This window comes from Ptychodera flava, unplaced genomic scaffold (assembly GCF_041260155.1).
Source record: "Ptychodera flava strain L36383 unplaced genomic scaffold, AS_Pfla_20210202 Scaffold_51__1_contigs__length_905262_pilon, whole genome shotgun sequence".
In the NCBI taxonomy this organism is placed as follows: Eukaryota; Metazoa; Hemichordata; class Enteropneusta; family Ptychoderidae; genus Ptychodera; species Ptychodera flava.
Genome location: NW_027248373.1, coordinates 106,842 through 118,006, shown reverse-complemented (window position 1 = coordinate 118,006; position 11,165 = coordinate 106,842). Strand labels below are relative to the sequence as shown.

At 40.8% G+C, this 11,165-nt stretch overlaps 1 long non-coding RNA gene across 1 annotated transcript; it reads right to left on the bottom strand.

Moving 5' to 3' along the window:
* Nucleotides 1–3,147: 3,147 nt before the first annotated feature.
* On the bottom strand, nucleotides 3,148–4,826 carry LOC139128384 (uncharacterized). The gene is made up of 3 exons (XR_011551278.1): nucleotides 4,581–4,826; nucleotides 3,846–4,110; nucleotides 3,148–3,559 (listed from the first exon to the last, which is right to left on the bottom strand). It is a non-coding gene; the product is annotated as an uncharacterized lncRNA (long non-coding RNA).
* Nucleotides 4,827–11,165: the final 6,339 nt, after the last annotated feature.

Here is an 11,165-nt window from a genome sequence, read left to right as displayed (position 1 = left end):
GCTCGCCTGTTATGGCGTATGTGATGAGACTGTCGTGAGACCGAATTTGTCACATCGATGAGTCGCCGCAAAAATGTGCGCCCGCCGCGAATAACTCTTGCCGCCCAGTTGAGTTGCCGATTAATTGCTGAAGCTCGCATTTCGTCGCTCGCCGCTTCGGAAGCCAATATTCCAGGAGGTCGCTTACTTCTTGTAGCTTGGTATCGTCTAGGGACAGAGTCCGTGTCTGCGCGTTTATCTCGATCCCTAGGAATGTTAAGCATTGCGTAGGCTCGACCACCTTATCCCAGTTTATGGAAAAGCCAAGTTGCTGAAGTAGTTGTTGCAAGGCGTTAAATGCTTGTTCGCACGCTAGTTTAGAGTCCGCGATGATTAGGAAGTCGTCGAGATACACGATGACGACATCATACCCTTTCCTGCGCATCATTCTAGTAATACTTTGCGTGATGCGAGTGAAAATTTCCGGGCTCTTCGCTGCACCGAATGGAAGGCGTGTGTCGACCATGTATGTCCAAGTTTTATGCTGCGTGAATTTGTAACATAGGCCCGTAGCACGCTGTGAGTCAATACTTATGGGTACAGAGCGATAAGCGGAATTCAGGTCGACTTTGGCCAGATACGATCCTGGCTTGCACTAGCGACAGCGTGATCGATAGTTTCATATTTGAACGAGTTTGTAGATGCATATGAGTTACGCTTCTGCCGGTAGGTTGGCTGCAATCGTGAATGAGTCTAACCTTGTTTGATTGTTTCTTGGGTATAGCACCGAGGCTGCTTATAATGTGCGGTTTACTGTTCGTGATCTTGTAATTTCCTGCTGATATCTCGTGTAAAATTGTTGTTCGACCACCACGCAGTAAGCTGGATCGGTGCATGATGCATAGTTCGATCGTTCCACTTTTTGAAGGGGGGTGCCAGGGTCGATGATGTCGAAACCGTATTTTATGCCGTTTAGAATGAAGTCGCGATCCATGTCGTATTTGAGTTCGTTTTCCCATTTTCCAGGCAATCAGTCAGAGGGCTAGCTACCTTATGCTAGGCTTGACCACCCAGTTCTTGGCTGAGCAGCGAATTGTGGCGGTGTTGCGGGTGGTCTTTGCGGCAGCCGTCCTCTATGCACACGTGCGCGAAACGGCAGGAAGTGCGGTTGCAGCCGGCTGGTTTTTGGAAATCAAAGCAGATTTCGGTTTCTCGTGTGACAAAGTTGCGGCGCGCAGTGTCCTTCGTAGTGTTTTTCTTGGGCGTATTTCCGTTTGCCTGTCGTTTATCAAGGTGATACAGTGATAAATGGAGGTCCACGGAACCCCATGTGATTGAGTCCGTCGCCTGTTTCTTGCGATACTCGTGATCATACGATAAAACCACAGGCGTGCTGTTTTCTGGGTAGTTTCTATAAGTGTAGTTTATTCTACATTTCGACGTTCTCTTCCGTAGCCTAATCACCAAGGTAAGAAACAGAATTATCTGGCCTGCCAAGAAAACTGCACGTTCTAGTCGAAAAATAAACACAAATCCTTCATTGAGTTACCTAGTTAGATGCGGAAGGATCTCGGCTGTCCAAAAAACACACTCATGTCACGATAAAATGACAACTTTCGAAGAAATCTGCCGCGTTTTGACAACATCGGCGTTTCTGATGGCCAACGTTGTAATAACGCAACTCATTAACATAATGGACGGTGTCTGCACATAGAAAGTGGTGCATCTCAGTCTGATGCCGTTGATGGCGTTGCTCACGGACCAATCAGCGATGCGGACGGCGTACAATTATGATAATGAGTTGCGTTATTACAACGTTGGACGCCAGAAATGCCTAGTTTGTCAAAACACGGCAGATTTCTCCTGAAGTTGTCATTTTATCGTGACATGAGTGTGTTTTTTGGACAGCCGAGATCCTTCCGCATCTAACTAGGTAACTCAATGAAGGATTTGTGCTTATTTTTCGACTAGAACGTGCAGTTTTCTTGGCAGGCCGGATATTCTGTTTCTTACCTTGGTGATTAGGCTACGGAAGAGAACGTCGAAACGTAGAATAAACTACACTTATAGAAACTACCCAGAAAACAGCACGCCTGTGGATCAAACTGATGATGTCGTAAAAGATTGCGCGTAATCCCCGATGTTAATTGTGTGATCGAGGTACGCCAATGTGTCCTTCGTGGACATGCCGCGGTTAATCAATGTCTTTAAGATTCGGGCGTTGGCTGATATCCACTGAGGAAGGGAAACTTGGTCAGGTTTCGGTCTACGCTTGGCGGTCCGCATAACTAGCTTCATGTCCCCTTCCGCTGCTAGTTCCGTCTCGTCGGAAGAGTCCAGCGAAGCAGTCTTTGTGGTTATATGGTCCGGAATCAGTAATGGTTTACGCTCATCCTTCGTTAGATTTTGGGATGTGATGCGCTGGTCCGATACAATGTCTTTTAGCGCGTCGTTGCTGAAAGCTTCGAGGAGTTTGTTCAGCTCTGCATCTTTGGCAAGGGACTTTGTAGTCGCCCCTGATGTTTCTGTCCCGTGTGTAGGTTGGTCTTGAGGTGCCTGTTGTTTTGCCGGTTTTGCGTCTAAGTTGTTCCATGCCCAGCGGAGCAGTCCGCGTTGGCCTATAGGCAGTTTAAGTCCGATGATGTCTTGATTGTTGAGCCGCTTCAGGACATCGGTTGATGGGATGCCTTGTGTAGTTAGCACGTCATGTGTATCGTCCGTTAGGCCTGCTGCCTCACACCATTCGCGGAAACTTTGTGCTTTGTCTGACATTTTTGCTATTCGTTGGCGGGAACAATAGCTTTGTGGACAAACGTTATCCACATGTGAACGCTCTGAGGTCGAAGCTAATACTGATTAACTTTTAAGTGGCCTCGTCCGGAGACCGTCCCACTCACAGCCTCGAACCCGGCCCATTTAAACTACATTACAACACTGCTCTTGGCCATGGTCTTTGTTTTGTCGTGCAGTTCTCTGCTAGATAACATCGACCTGTTCTCAATTTTGTACCGGTACAGTGCAATATCTAGATATTGCACTGCACCGGTGCAGTATCTAGATATTGCACCGGAGCAGTGCAATATCTAGATATTGCACTGCACCGGTGCAATATCTAGATATTGCACGCACCGGTGCAATATCTAGATATTGCACTGCTCCGGTGCAATATCTAATATCGAAATCAAACGAGTGCAAACTTGACAACAGGTGGCCGTTACCACACAGTGACCGACACAACAGAAACACTACAAAAACACCCAACAACAAATGACAGTAGAAGGGACTTTAATACACCATGATTTAATTGAATGTCTACATTACAACATTACTTTTTATCGAAATTCAAAGATATGTTTGCTCCCTCTGGAAGATCGGCCTCAAAATGAACGTAACGGACGCTGCTCTTGTTTTCTTTATGAATTTCGACGTTCGAACATTCTTCCACCTGGCACTTCAATTCTTCGTCACACTCCTCTTTTATCGACTGTTTTCCCGGCCCAAAATCTGCCAACTTCGCCATTTTAGGTGGCCTTCCTTGCAAAACTTTGCTCACCTTGAACTGCTGTTCGATGCTTGTTCTCTGTAACACAAATACAAAACTGATTAAATGAGACAGTTAAGATTTTTGATTATGCACGTGAACAATACATCGGCAAATGCACGGCATTGAAACCAGAGCAAATATAAACATTTTAGAAATGCCATCGCATGATAGCCAACTACCGTCATTCATTCGGTACCACTTTTCCGTTTGTACCCAAAAGTTTATCAGTTTATACAAAGTTTATGATACCAAGTTTCTTTTTGATCAATTATATGAATAAACGTCTCGAGTTATAATTTACTATGTTGTAACTTATTACTACCTTGTAAGATCTAATAGCAGAACTTCGATGACCCGTTTTTTCAGCAATTAGTTGTTCGTCCATACCATCGGCAAATAAGCGAGTGGCAGCTGTGGCCCGTAGACTGTGGTTCGTATAGTATCCTTCAATTCCCGCGTTTTCGCAGAGTCTTGCCACAGTTTTCATTAGTGTATTCCTCCCAACTGGCATCGTAGAATACCAACAATCTGCGGTTATTTTCTTGGCCGGCTGCAAATAGTTTACGTCTTGAGGGCGATCTGAAGGACTAAATTGACATAAACGTGTTAATTATCCGAAATCGGTTAGGGATACAATTAAAAGTTGGACTTGGTGAAGTAATATAGTATACTGATCATGTCAACGTTAACATTAAGGTTGTATGCATCTCGTTATCCATGCTTGTCAGATAATTTCAGCTATTGGCAGAATATGCCCAAGGTTTTTATTCATAAAAATATATAAGTTCACTGGGCTTAATTTTGAAGAAAGGCGCCCTCTATCAGCCAATATTTCTCGTTCAACAAATTTTACTCAGAATATTACAAAACCACCGAAAATTAATAATTTCGAGCGTCGTAGTGGACGACCCAGTAGACCGGACAATCGAATTAATTGTTCACATTATGCGCAGTGGAAAGCGCCACAACCAAAATAATCAAGGCACGATATACTTGGAACATCTACCATGGCTCTAGTAAAGTACACTTCAACACTGAAGCAAAACAGGATTCTTACCAAAGTTTGTTGTATGTATCATACAATCGCACAATGCATCTCTCCTTGCAGTCTGTGTTTTCGAACGCAGTTGTAACTTTACGCTTCACTTTCCTTGATGCCAAGCCACCACTGTTTGTTTTTGACACGTCCTCGGTGTATTCCAGATAATATTTCCCAACAATCTCACAGTATTTTTTGCAAATTTGGCCAGGGCGTAAATTCCTGTGCTCTTGGCCCCCTCTCAAAGCAAAATTTATTCCGAAAAGGACGACATGAGCGTCCAATAGAGTTTGTGGTGTAAAATCGCCAATCAATTTCCTGCTCCAAAATTTGTTCTCATCGTCTACACTCAACACCATGGCCTGTCGCTTTTCCGTACCAATTCCTTTAGCGCTCCTTGTTTTCATGATACAATCTAAAGTATCTTTTAGCTGTTTAAAGGTGGGGTCATTCAGAAACTGGCAGCTTTTACCCATTACTGACAAATGGTTTTGTATAATCATCACTAATTCATACAAACTTTGTCCAGGATAATCATTTCCATCTTTTTTCTTTATTTCAGAAACAAAGCGTGACAATGCAAAATTTAATTCATCTTTCGTCATTTCCTCGAGTTTAGGATGTATTACACTAATATTAAATGACGGGTCTAAGGCCAACTTATTTCTCTCGTTTTGCCAGAAATTAAATGTGTTTACGGCCCAACTATTTTTGTTTAGGGTGTTTTTAGGAATCCTTTCAATCGCCATTCTTTCTATCTCTTTGTCACTTTTTATATCCAAACGGGAGGGGCAAGGTGTGTCAGAATGAACAGGCAACGTGTCTCTTACAAGCAGTGAAACAGGCTTTGACATACCAGGAGGCGCAACGTCGACAGCGAGACTTTCTACTTGTGCCGAGCCTTCTCCCAGTTCACCCAGTAACTCTCCAAAGTCTTGAAACAGCCAGTCGTCTTCTTCAGGGTTATCACTTTCAGTGGGGTTTCGGAAAGTATTTTGTGTAATGAACAAGTCTTCATCGCTGTCACTCAGCATGATGCTTGCAGTTCAGTTGCAGTGTCACCAATGACAAAAACGTGTACGTTGGAAAGCCACGTCTACGCTCCGTGTAGAACACGTGGAAATTTCCATGTGTTTATCCTTAGCCAATGAAATAGTACTATACACAGGTGCGCACTTTCAAAATGGCCATTAATTAATTGCTGTAATCTGATTGGTCCGTGCCCACTCGCAGGTGCAAGGTCACGTGTTGTAAGTCGGATAATGCACGAGTGGAGTGCAATCGTTCAGATATTGAAAGGCATTCGGGCCTACGGCCCTCGTGCCGTTCAATATCTGAACGATTGCACTCCACTCGTGCATTATCCTATACATAAAACAAGTATTATTGTTCACTTTATACAGCTATGTACAATGTGCTGAGACGTATGTGTAGTGCATTTTAAACAATTTTTAATTAATATAATAATAATAATAATAATAATAATAGAATTAGAACAGTTTATGCATGAGGTAACGGAGAGGAGTACATGGGGGTGCGCAGGGGGGGGGGGTGTGCCAAAACGAGCAGTCCAGACTACTGACGTTTGATTTATCTAGGCCAATATTCAAACCAGGGTCCCATCACACACGTGATTCAAGCAAAGATGAGAAACACTGGCATTATAATCTGACCAGTCTATGCCGGGATTAACGGACATTAACATGACAATGCAAGCTATTTGTGGCTAGTGACCCTCTGATAAGAAACGTGCATGTATATATAGCTGCTATAACCTACTCTCAATGCTTGGCAAATAACTTTGTAGATCGTGTAGTGCCCATGACGCAGTGATTTTGATTCGTAAAAGTATGTAATTCAGAGATTTGTTGAGTGACTCATAAATGCACAATGTCAATGCAAAATTACTTGCAGATGTTCAAATGTCATAAATTCAGAGTTTTTGCAAGTCACGTCTCAAATGTTTGAGATTAATTTTTTTCCCATATCTTCATTACAAAAATTGTATGGGCAGCCCTTAACGTCGTGTATTATTTCGGAAATGCATTATATAATAATAATGTTAAAGTACAATTTGAACATACTAACGTATTTTTGTAAAAGAGAGGCACCCCTCCCTTAGTGTTGCCGAGCAAGTATCTTGATCTGTAGGATCATTTATCATCTCTAGAATTACCCGCAATCAATTACTCACAATAAACAATCTATTGAATTGCCCTTTTAAATATATTACACGCTTCTTGGCCTACTTACCTCTATAGTCGACGCAATCCTTACATCTACAATGAGCTTCGCTGTCGCCGCACCAACCGAATGGTGAGCAGCAGGGAGACACGCCCTTGGGATTACACAGTGATGTGGTACCATCAGATAGGGGGAAAAGTATTCCGCAACGTTCGTCGTTCCGCCATCTTTGTTTACCTGCAATTGATGAAATCTATAGCTTTAAACCTGTCCATGTAACGCATAAAGAAGTGTGTCAACACCCACAACTTTCATTTACCATCTCCAATTGTTTTTATTTAATTGTCTTTAAATTTTCTATTAGTTTTTGCATAATTTATTTTTATAAATATTTTTGTTGGAATTTCTTTACAGTAAACAGAGTTACGGCATTTTAGTTCAAATTCTCAGTAGTTATCTTCATAGAGAAGAAAACAGCTGTACGAAAAAGCCGTTAGTTCTTTGCTAAAGCAAAAGTCAAAAAATAGAACAACACTCCGAGTTATACGTATATGCTAAATACACAGACTATAATTTATGCTTGTCGAGAATTGTTCCCAGAACTTCAATAGAATATTTATGTGCTACGGGCTATTAAAGTTCCACTATTTTATTTACACAGGACTACTAGAACTATGAACGTCAGAAACGTACGTATGAATTTTAGTTTTCCAGGAATAAAATTATTAGCTGGGATTCATTTCCATATAACGGGTTTGAAAACTGCAGAGTGGTATGGCATTTCAGTCAATACGATATGAAGATGTGCCATGGAAGTGCTATGACAACTGAAAGCGAGTCGAATAGGATGTTCATCGTTGATTAAATTGCAAATGATGTAGATACAAGATCAACCCATCCTTATTTTGCTTTCAACGTGACAGACGTAGGTTTTCCATAAGAAAGGTAGACTTGAGACAAACAACAGGCACACAGACACATACGAGTTGGTTGGCCCAAATTTGTTGTTGCAACAAATAAAATGGCGTCATGAAAAGGAGAACCAACAACATACAAAATGTACAGCGATAACTCCCGTGCGCACCTTTGGAGATGAGCATGTCCAAGAAATGTAAAGAAAAATAGACGTGAGGTTTAGGTGAACATTTTACCTTCAATAAATTCTGATATAATCACAATGATTCCAACGAGTTGCAAGTAGCGGCAAAACCGTTGTTCATTCCAGCCTGTCTTCATTTTTATTGTGATTCTCATCATGATGACGACATGAAGATATCTACTCATCTATAGATGCAACCCTGCGATTCAGATTATAATGATAACATGAAATATATCTACTCATCTATATGGATGCCACCCTGCCTTCAAGCCTTACAACTAAGTGGCGCCATACCATATGACGCCCTTATCGGTATGATAAGGGAAGACACACTAACAATGTACAATGATGTACACTGTAAATGCTCCATGGTACAAAGAAAAGGTGTACATAATACATATAAAAGCTAATTATAAAATTCTCTTCATTATCATATCTTGATGTAACATATATTAATGGACAAAATCTTTTGCTCTTTGTATTCTCCGTTGTAATTTTGAATGTTGAAGAGTAAGTACGTGTTCCTCTTATTCAAATGTGTTAGCAAGGATGATGATGATGATGAAGTGATGATGATTACACCTCATATCTTACACGGTAATCGTCATGTGCTGACACTTATTCACGTTACACAGCGATGGTTCCCACTGACGGACGGATGGAGTGACGGGAGGACGCTCCCAAACCGCAGCGCCTACCATCTTAGTATTTGGTGTACAGGTGTACCCAGGGGTGGATATGTGAATTTTGGAGAAATGAGCATGTCAGTGCCAAAATATACAAATGAGGGGGAAAAGGTAAAATCCTGCAAATTTCTAAACCTCTGCAACTGTAAGTTATATTTGGTTTAAACTCGGTAGATTAAGGTTCCATAAGGTGTACTGGCTTAGGTGTGTACAAAATGAAATAGGGTGAAATTTGCATTATCAGGGCTCGCACAGAGAGCTAAGCCGAGCATATGAAACACCCTACATAAGCAAAATAAACACTCGCTTGAGCACGGAATACCCTACATAAGCAAACAAAACACTTGCTTGAGCCAAAAAACGCCCTACCTGAGGAAAGTACGCGTTGCATCGTGGATATTTTCAAGATGGCAGCCACCGTGACAGCCTGCACCGAAAAACTCTGGCGAGTACATATTTTGGACAATTCTACCGTTGAGAGTCATTATTCGGGAAAAATAAAAAAATATCAGAATGTGCATCTGTGTTTCAAGTGTCCTTGCACATAGTTCATCACATAGCATAAACTCAAACAATAAAGATTACTTCAACACAAAATCGCTCGGATGGTGATTTATTGCTACAACTTTATTTAAGAGCGTGCTGTAACTGTGTACGAGAGACAGAAGCAATGCATATGCATAGAAATGCTGGATAACCCACCTGGGACATTATGCGAATGCCTTACCCTGGAAGTCAATCAGAGAATATGATCCTTTCTTTATTTGATTTAGGATTATATAATGCAGACAGGGGCTACCGTTAACTTATGTTTATCAATACACCTCACTGATCAAATCATTACTGGTATGTACAATGAGTAGAAACGCATTTACTGTTGTTGACTTCCATGGCAAGTCCTCTTGCATTCTCCTCAGCACGCATTCACCGGCATTAGGTTGTGAACTATAAGGCAAAATGCTAGAATCCGTGTTTGACAACATGAAAATACTGAGGACATACTTTATTAATGTTTTACACACTGTCCACAAGTATGATTCTATTCTTAAGTTTTCATATTTTACAAGTTTTGCCATTTTTTGATCAATGCCTAAAACTATCTGTGCCGATAAACTAGGGTTTTCAAATACTAAAATACAGCATACATGAAATTAGTAGACAAAAACAACACTAATTCCTCAATTATTACAGAATAATGAAAGCACTTTATCTTCTTACATGTAAAATGCATGTGCTGAAAGTTGGCAACACTGGGCCATATTAACTCTTCTGACGGTGAATATATCCTCTGACCTTCAATTTTTTCCAACTTTGTCCAAGTCTTATCAACAAATTAAATTTCCCATTCAGTTTGTGGTGATGCCAAACACACTGTGTCCAAACTGTCACCCCGCTCCCCCTTTGTCGCCTCATGCAAGTGAGACATCCGACTGCTTTGTGTCTTGCTCATCTTCTGTATTATCTCTCGAAGAAGTGGTTCTGGAAAACAAAAGAGAAGCTGTCATGACTTATGAAATGTTTTAATTTTGATGATAAAAATATGCCAAGTTCAGCTGTAAATTGTTCTGAAGTACTAAAAAGTACAAATTTGATTATTTTCTGCTAACAAGACAGTAACATTACAACTGCTAGCCATGGTTACCTGCACTTTAATTTAAAATATGGAAGCCTTTAGAAAAATACAGGAGCACAGAAGGTAAAAAAATGTCAAAGACAATGACAGGCTAATCCAGATCTGAACCTTCATACAGTACGTCATAAAAAGATAATCATTTACTTTTGATTTAAAAGTCGACAAGTTCGACTGTTTCGAAAAGACAAATTTTCATAGCATGATGAGGTGATGATCTCTGACCGGTGGGTGAAGGTTACCATCATTTTCACAACGATATTTTTCTCTTATATAGTTTACACATATGTGCTGTACGAGAGATTGCAGATGATATAGCTATTACAATTGAATGGTTAAAGCTGTTTAGTGCAACTGTCAGAGTTACATCATTTGCCTGGCACTTGAATATTCCTGACAATAATGAATGTTATTGTTGTGCCTCTCAAAATTTCTGTGTTGTTCTTTGACAATATTGCTTATAAATTATATTGCCGTGTTCACTGCCTTTTAATGGTTTCTCTCATTCTCTGCTAAATAGTAAAGCTCACACAAACATGCACATGATGCATGCAAATAGCAAGGACATTGATATTTTGAAGACTTTTTCAATAATCTTTCCCTTGAATGAAAAATGACGTATTTTTTAATCATGTTAGAGTATATGGAGGACACAATCTGACTGCGCATTATGCATTCAAGTGTCGATGCACATAGTTCATTACATCTCAGATGCTCAAATTATAAAACACTTAAGCTCTAAGTAGGTGAATGACTGTAGCTATAAACCTCCCACCCATTTGAGCTGAATAGTGCACAAGAGACTACATGCATCGCTTGTCTACTGTACAGTGTACGAGAGAGTTCTTGCAGTGCTTCAGAGCATTGATGACTTCATTTTCAGATGCAATGCATGTGTAGTCTATCGAAAACCAACTGTGCGATTTTGTGTTAAAGTAATCTTTGTAGTTGGAGTTTCTGCTATGTAATGAACTTTGTGCAAGGACACTTGGTACACTGCTGCA